General features: G+C 41.1%; 1 pseudogene; it reads right to left on the bottom strand.

Moving 5' to 3' along the window:
* Nucleotides 1-1,614: 1,614 nt before the first annotated feature.
* The window catches only part of LOC102826753, a 63,505-nt pseudogene continuing 55,705 nt past the window's right edge, over nt 1,615-9,414 (bottom strand).

Raw genomic sequence — 9,414 nt, 5'->3', positions numbered from 1 at the left:
CTCTAAGGGGTGTGTTTATTTCTCTGATAGCTTTAGAGGAAGGTCCTTGTCTTTTGACCTTCTATTCCTGGATGATCTTCACATGGTTTTCCATCTCTCTTCCCCATTGCTGATTGCTGGTTTGCTTGTTCTAAGATATTTTCTATTCCAAAATAAATTTACCGACAACACATCCTACAGTAATCCTGTCTCATTATACTAACAAAGACAGACCATTTCCAATGAGAATTATAATCACAGGCAAAGAAGTCAGGAATTAAAGCACATATATGGAGAGCGGTGGGGAGCACAAATATGTCTGTAACACCTACTTTGTTGTTCTTAAGTTACTCATAACTAACCTGTATAAGGTTTCCCAGGAGCGGTTGGTGGGTGGGTTTGAACAATGGAGCTTTCAGAAAAAAGTTCAGTGTTTATCCTACAGCACCACATCAGAACAGTTGAGGGGACTGTTAATACCATCTTGGTCAGCTATTTTCCAGAACACAAAATGGCAGAGAAAGTTCCAGGATCATAGGACTTGGGTAAAATTTCATTGTCTCACTTGATAAACAACAAATGGAAATGTTAAAACTTTACAATGTTTTTCTTTCTCTTCTTAATTTGTGTGAGGTGTTCTCTAAAATATCACTTGTAATGAATGTATTGCTATTGCTATTATTAGGTGTACCACCCACTATAGAGACTCTATGCACAACAGAACGAAACACTGCCTGATCCTGAGCAAACCTCACAATTGTTGCCACACGTGAGCCCATTGATGCTGCCGCTTTGCCTATCCATCTCAATGGGGGTCTTTCTCTTTTTTTTCTGACGCTCCACCCTACCAAACATGATATCTTTCTCCAGTGACTGTCTCTCCTGACAATATCCGAAGTATGGGAGTCAAAGTTTGGCTATCCTGGCCATCTGGCTGCACTTCTTCCAAAATGGATCTATTGGTTCTTTTGGCAGCCCATGGCACCTTCAATACTCTCCTCCAACACCATAACTCAAAAGCATCAATTCTTTGACAGTCTTCCTTATTCATGGTCCAGTTTTCACATGCATTACCAGGTTTGAAAATACTATGGCTTGGGTCAGGCACACCTTAGTCCTCAAGCTGACTTCTTTGCTCTTCAACACTTCAAAAAGGTCTTGTGCAGCAGATTTGCCTAATGCAATACGGTGCTTGATTTCTTGACTGTTATTTCTGTGAATGTTGATAGTTGATCCAAGAACAATGAAGTCCTTCACAAAATCATTTGGTCTGTCCCTGCCAAAGCAACCACAGTTCCAGCCATCACATTGTTGTTGTTAAGTGCCACCTAGCGGTTCCGACTCATAGCGACCCTGAATAGTGTTTCTGAGGAGCAGCTTTGAACTGCCGATCTTCTGGTTAACAGTCCAGTGCTTATCTATCAGAGCCACACCAGGAGTCCAGCCATCATATTTTGTTGTTAAGTGCCGTCGAATCAGTTCCGACTCACAGCAACCCTGTATGGCGTTTCCAAGGAGTGTCTCTTTGGATTCAAACTGACTTTGCAGTCCAGCACATTAACCACAGCACCACGCCAGGGCTCCAGTTGTCACGCTGGGGCTGAGTTAATTAAACGCTTGACCAAATATAGCAGGCTAATTTTTTTTTTTAAGATTACACAAAAATTTATTGAGAGCCTTCCCTCCTAACACCTCCCAGTCTCCAGGCCACTTTTTCTGCTTATAGATCTTGTGTGCTAGCCCCAGGTATATGGTCCTGGGCATGGGAGAAGGGTACTGCTCGAGTAGACTTATAAGGGTGCTGAATCTGTCTTTCTCGTACTCGTACATACAGCTTGAACACAGCAGAAAGCTACAGCTCCTCGTACATTGCCTTCGCTAGGACCATTTCCTCAGCATCCTTCTACGGGTAAATCCCCTACAACGTGTGGCGCTCTTTCAGAGAGGTCGGTTGCAGACACTGAACGACTAGCTAGCTGCATTTGTTGTCCTGATGTCAGTGCCAACCTTGCCGGTCACACTGGGGTCACCAAAGAGGTCAAGGTAATCATCTTAAATCTGAAAGAACTCACCTATCTCCAGCAGGCTCTTCTTAGCGTTGGCATGCTCCTTCTCCCCATCAACGACCGCCATATACACTGCTGCAGACACTGGAAGGTAAAAAGAGTGAAAAACTGTCTTGCATTTGACAACGGATTTATACCTCTTTAAGGTGAGTCCTGGTGTGGCGCTGTGGGTTAATGCTCTCGACTCCAAAGCCGTTTGAACTGCAAGGACGGCAGTTCAAGCTCACCAGCTGCTCCTCGAAAACCCTATACAGTGTCGCTATGGGTCGGAACCGACTCGATGCACTTAACCACAACAAGGTGAATCTGCCAAGATGCCCGTTGCCCTAGGAGGCAGTGATGAGGTCCAGAGTCTGTCCTATCTCAGTCTGAAAGGACCTCTGCAAGACGAGCTAGATCAGATTCAGATAACAAGGCTGCTCCTGGCAGTAGGGCTTCCGCACGCAGTACATACAGACTTCCAGCAGTTTGGAGTCATTGATGGGATCCAAACCTCTGCCTGGCTTCTGGTACCAGCAGGGCTGTCCCCGTCGGGTAGGGAATGCATCCAGTATGTCGTCTAATACCAGGAGAAAAGCTTGCAGCAGCTCCACACACCATGCTGCCATCAGGGCCTGCTGCTGCTTCCTTGGCACCACCAGCTCCTGGACCACAAACAGTAGGCTAAACTCGGTTGTAATTGCCCCCAAGGACATTGTACTCGAAGACCTTCTTGAACCGTGCAACAGCGTCTCCAGTCTCTGGATGCCCCACATCATCCTCAGTCAGCAACTTGTGAATCTGAGAGAAGGGCTAGCAGGGTGGAATCCTGCTTTTCCTCGGCATAGTGTCTGATTTCTGGTCTCCATTCATTCCGAGGGAGGAGCAAGGGGCTCTGGTTCTGGAGGCTGGATCTTGCTTGGTCCAGGTTAATTTTTAAGTTGATGATTTTGTATGGCCTGAGAATGGTGTTATAAATTTTGGCAGAAAAAAAAGACTGTTCACCACTGGCTTATATGAACTGAGCTATTGCTGTAGGTGGAATCCTGGTGTGGCTCTGTGGGCTAATGCATCAGACTGCAAAGCCGTTTGAACTGCAAGGTAGGTGGTTCAAGTTCACCAGCTGCTCTTTGGAAACCCCGATACAGGGTCGCTACAGATTGGAATTGACTCGATGGCACTTAACAACAACAACGACATTGCTATAGGTAAAGTAGAACATATGGAAAAAGTGGACACTTGCCTTGCTCCTGGAAGCTTTGGTAGACTTTAGGTACAAAAGGGGAAGTAAAGAGAAACATCCAACTTGAGAACTTCTGTGAAGTGGCTGTTTCATTTCTCCATGAACTCCGCAGTAAAATTAAGCTTTCAACTGCAATTTTGTGGAGTTGGGTTTGCTTTTGCAGGAAAATGGAAAGTCCTCCTTCAGGGTGGGCACTTATGAGAACAATGACCCCCAGGTGCATCCAACAATATCCTCATTATATTTACAATTGAAATTGAGTCTCAAATCTGTCACCTCTGTTTAATTTTAAAGTTCACTATCCCTGGTCAACCTCCCTTTATTATTACTTGCCTGAAATTCATTTTCTCTCTTCCAACATAGAAGTTGATGTTCATTTCTAATTTTTTTCCATAGGAGTACCCAAATTGTTCCTGTCAGAAAAAAATGCTATTTATACTCCTAACAAGATTTTATAAGATATGTTATTTCCCTGCACCTATTTGAACAATGAACAATATCATGAAAAAATAAAATAAAAGCATGTGATATTTTCTAACCTTCTGCCAAGTATCTCTGGGTTTTTTAAAAGAGAAATTCAGTTTGCTTTTACATGATAGTATTTGTTTTATGGAGGAGTTGTTTTTGTCATTTCTTTTCTCTGGTTTTCTTCAATTGGGATGATTATCTTGTTTCATTTATTTGAAAGAGATTTTTAGATGCACAAGCTATCTTTTTATAATGTTGTTATTATGTGTTGTGGCATCGGTTCTGACTTATAGTGACCCTGTACAGGGTCCCCGAGGCTGTAAATTTTTATGGGAGCAGAAAGCCTCATCTTTCTCCCAGGAAACAACTGGTAGTTTCAAACTGCTGGCCCTGAGGTTCGCAGCCCAATTCGTAACCGCTACGCTACCAGAACTCCTTATCTTTTTATATAGGAGTCTATTAACCTAAATCTCTAAAAACTGCCAAGTGATCTACTTCTGAAAAAATCAACTACTGAAAACCCTATGAGGTATACTTCTACTCTTGACATATATGATGTTGCCATGAGTCACAATCAAATCAAGGACAACTTGGGATTCTTATATATATATGTGTATGCGCCATATTTAAAGTGGCAATTTCCACTTAAAACCAAATGACCACCACTCATCTGTCAGTTTGTAGTGCTGTGGTGGCTTGTGAGTTGCTGTGATTCTGAAAGCTATGCCACCAGTGTTTTAAATACCAGCAGGGTCACCCATGGTGGACAGGTTTCAGATGAGCTTCCAGACAAACACAGAATAGGAACAAAGAATGATGAACTACTTTAGAATATTATTCACTGAAAACCTTATGAATAGCAGAGAAACACTGTCAGATATAGTGCCAGAAAATGAGCCCCTCAGTTTGGAAGTCACTCAAAATGCGACTGGGGAAGAGCTGCCTCCTCAAAGTAGAGTTGACCATGATAACATGAATGGAGTTAAGCTCGTGGGAGAAAAGCCCGCAGAACCTTCATTTGCTGATGGGCCACAACTCAAAATGAAGAGAAACAGCTGTAAACATCCATTGAAAATCAGAACATGGAATGTATGAAGTATGAATCTGGGAAAATTGGAAGTTGTCAAAAATGAAATGGAACAAATAAACATCCATATCTTAGGCATTAGTGAACTGAAATGGACTCGTATTGGCCATTTTGAATCTGACAACCACATGCTTTACTTTGCTGGGAATGACAAATTGAAAAGGAATGGTGTTGTATTCATCGTCAAAAAGAACATATCCAGATCAGTCATGAGGTACAACGCTGTCTGTGATAGGATAATATCCATGTGCCTACAGGGAAGACAAGTTAACACCACTATTATTGAAATTTACGCACCAACCACTAAAGCCAGTGAGGATGAAATAGAAGAATTCTACCAACTTCTTCAGTCTGAAATTGATCAAACATGCAATCAATATGTATTGGTCATTACTGGTGATTGGACCAATAAACAACATTCTTATCGGTGGAGAAAAAGGTTGGAGCAATAAACAACATTCTTATCAGTGGAGAAAAGATTGAAGCTGTCAAGAACTTCATTCTACTTGAATTAACCCCCAATACTCATGAAAGCAGCAGTCAAGAAATCAAATAATGTATTGCATTAGGCAAATTTGCTACACAAGACCTTTTGGAAGTGTTGAAGATCAAAGATGTCAGCTTGAGGACTAAGGTGCACCTGACCCAAGCCATGGTATTTTCAATAACCTCATATGCATGCCAAAGTCGGACAGTGTATAAGGAAGACTGCAGAAGAATTGATGCCTTTGAGTTATGGTGTTGAAGGAGAGTATTGAAGGTGCCATGGGCTGCCAAAAGAACCAATAAATCCATTTTGGAAAGAGTGCTCCTTGGAGGCCAAGATGGCCAAACTTCGTCTCTCATACTTCGGACGTATTGTCAGGAGGGGCCAGTCATTGAAGAAGGATATCATGTTTGGTAAGGTGGAGGGTCAGAGAAAAAGAGGAAGACCCCCCAACGAGATGGATTGGCCAAGTGGCAGCATCAATGGACTCAAGCGTGGCAACAGTAGTGAGGTTGCCCCAGGATCGAGCAGTGTTTTGTTCTGCTGTGCATATGGTTGCTGTGGGTCAGTACCAACTCAATGGCACCTAACAACAACCACAATTCGCCATATGTCTGTCGTCCTGGTGTGGCACTGTGGGTTAATGTGCTAACCTGCAAAGTTGATTTGAATCACAGGGTTGGTGATTCACGCTCAGCAGCCGCTCCTTGAAAACCCTATACAGGGGTTGCTATGGGTTGGAACTGACTACATGGCACTTAACAACAGCAGCAGCTATATGTCGTTGTTGTTAAGTGCCATCGAGTCGATTCCAACCCATAACGACCCTATATAGGGTTTCCAAGGAGCCACTGGTGAGCTTGAACCACCAACCTTGCAGTTCAAATGACTTTGCAATCTGACGCATTAGCCCACAGTGCCATACCAGGACTCCATATGTCTATATAAATATTAAAAAAATATTAGCACATTTTTGTATATAATTCCTGATTTTTGTCTTTTGTTCAGAAAGTCATTTTTAATATGGTTCTATAGAGATTAAATGTTATTTTAATAATGTTATAGCCTCCATTTAAAAATATTTAATTCATATTGACACTTTTGTGAATATTCTGCAAAATAAAACTCTTAAGTTTATATTTTCAAATAGTTGGCCAGTTTCCCTAAACAATCTATTGAGTTGCTGATTTCTTCAATGGTTTTAAATAAATAACATATCTTAATCATATTGTTTATTTTATTATTTCCCAGTATTCTATTATTCTCTCCCTCTGCCAATACCACACTGCTCTATGTAGAGGATTTGTTGTTGTGTGTGCTGTTGAGTTGTTCCAAGGCATAGCGACTCTGTATAACGTTACCCAGAGGGACCAAAATAGTATAGCCATATCAAATTCTGCATTGCAAACTTCTGCTGAATTATACATCCCATTGTCTGTTCTTCTAGATTAATTTTTATTAAAATAATATAAAGGTTATGAACTTTTCACTTTTTCCCAAGTTTTATATTTTTTCTATCTTCCTAATAATAAACACATTCTCTCTACTTAATGCTTTTGTGATGCCACCTGGAAAAAAATAAAACCAAACCTAAACAGCCTCTTGGCTGAGCTATCCTCTTCTGTTGAATTTCCAAAGGCAGCTTTATAAGGCACAAAGCCTGCCATTTACTTCCACAGCTTAAAAATCTTTCTTGTTTCTCTCCTGGAGATAGGGTATAATTTGATTTCCAGACCAGGACATTCAGGTCTTTGCGTATGTCCTCATCTTGATCACCTAGTAATTGAGTCAGTAGAGCTGGGCTTCAAACTGAGGAGTATCTGTAAAACAAACATCCTTAATTACTGTGCAACACTGCCTTCAAAAAACTGAGGAAGCCAGTCTTCTTGTGTTGACCTCCATTTGGATAGGTGACCATGGTTTTCTATCTCATCTGTACATTGCTTTAATACTTTTCCATTTCATACGATGTCTGTCAAAGTAAAAATTAAACCAGATGCTGCTTAGAACAATGACTTTGCATTTGTATGGTGGTTAAATGGAATTTTTCTTTCTTTTTCTACATAAAGGAAGCTAAAGTAAATACACTGTTATTCTTGAGAGAAGACAATTAGCAAAATTTGTTGTGTTCTGAGTGCTTGCTTTATTCCTTGGAAATAGGAAGTCTCAGAGGATGAAACAGTAGCTTTTGCCTCTACCCAGTGGATCTAGACGGTATCCAGTTACATGAACAACAACAAAGGTTGCTAAATGCTATAACCTTGGAGTAGGTTATAATTTTGTGTTGTGATATATTTGGCCCAATCTTCTTGATAATTCATCCTGGCTTACACAGGGATCTGGGCCAGTATATGGGCAAGCATCAGCTATCAGAGTGTGCAGAACCATCATTGAGTTGTGACCTTGTGTAATAGCACACAGTCTTGACAGTAATTAACCAAAAGAGTTGAGTTGTCTCTATAACCTGCTGTTGGAAAAGAATGGATTCTATGTTTGCACAGTGAGTCTCTGGGATTTAAGGTGGTTAAAAATATAGGAGTTTCAAAGGAAGGAAACTGAACTTCCTGTTAATATGGCATTAGAGATCAGACTGATTAGAAAAATAAGAGTTGTGACTCTGCATCATAAATTTATGTAACAATTAATATTCTATTAGCACCTATTTTTATAAATGTCTTTAATGAAAGTCTACTATTGAATGCTGTTCAATATTTATGCCTACCAATTGGTGAACTGCCTGCCACCATCATCTTTGCTAGATGAAGAAACAGGCACTCAGATATATCAGTAATCAGATGGACAGTGTAAGTAATTAGGGCATGACTGCAGCTTAGTTACTATAAAGTCAAATCATCAGATCTTCGTATCACAACTCTCTGCATTAATTATATTTTTTGCTTTACTTTTAACTCCTAGTTGTCAGATAATAAAATGAATAGTAGGGAGTGCTGTGGCTCTATCAGATAAGCACAGCAATGCTAACCACAAGATCTGTGGTTTGAGTCCACCAGTTGTTTCCCCAGAGAAAGATGTGTCTGAAACTTGTTACTCAGTGTCTACACTTAATCAAGGCAACTTACTATTAAGGAATCCATTGTACACTGGCCACCTTACTCTTACTATATTCTTCCGTCCTTATAAAAATGCTGTCATACATTATGCTGAGTGAAATCAGTAATTCAGAAAAGGAGAAATACGACGTAGATCCATTATTGTAAAAGATTAAGAAAAAGCACCCACACAAAAAGGGGGAAATTATCTTTGTTGTTGTTGTTGTTGTTGTTGTTGGTTACTGGGGTGTATACGGCGGGGTGAGTGAGAAGGAGGGGAAAATGGAACACAGGATAGTGGAGCACAGGGTTTGGAAAAGACACAGGATAGTTTGGGTGCTGGGAGGAGGGCTTACACTAGAAGGGGAAGGGGAAAGGAAAAATAAGGCAGATGGGAGAATAGCTAGGCAGGTTTACATGGGCTAAATAGGACAGATGTAAATAACGATGTAAGCACAAACATGGAACAACAGGGCTCGTGGATACAAATATAGAGGCATGGTATGAATGAGTAAAAGTAGGGAAATGATGATAAGATGCTTGGCTGTCTTTTGAATCTTGGTTTCCCTTGCCTGTTGTTGCTGTTGTTCTTGTTGTTATGTGCCATCGAGTTGGTACCAACTCACAGTGAACTTATGCACAGCAGAATGAAACACTGCCCGATCCTGGGCCAACCTCACTACCGTTGCCACGCTTGAGTCCATCGATGCTGCCACTTAGCCAATCCATCCGTTGGGGGTCTTCTTCTTTTTCTCTGACCCTCCACCTTACCAAACATGATGTCCTTCTCCAGCAACTTGTCCCTCCTGACAATATGTCTGGAGTATGAGAGATGAAGTTTGGCTATCTTGGCCTCCAAGGAGCACTCTGGCTGAACTTCTTTCAGAACAGATCTATTGGTTCTTTTGGCAGCCCATGACACTTTCAATATTCTTCTCCAACACCATAACTCAAAATCATCAATTCATCTATGGTCTTCTTTATTCACTGTCCAGCTTTCACATGCATATGAGGTTATTGAAAATACCATGGCTTGGGTCAGGTGCACCTTAGTC

The sequence above is a fragment of the Chrysochloris asiatica genome, unplaced genomic scaffold, assembly GCF_000296735.1.
Source record: "Chrysochloris asiatica unplaced genomic scaffold, ChrAsi1.0 scaffold00055, whole genome shotgun sequence".
NCBI lineage: Eukaryota > Metazoa > Chordata > Mammalia > Afrosoricida > Chrysochloridae > Chrysochloris > Chrysochloris asiatica.
The sequence above is the reverse complement of the archived record's forward strand: the minus strand, read 5'-3'. Positions and strand labels throughout refer to the sequence as shown.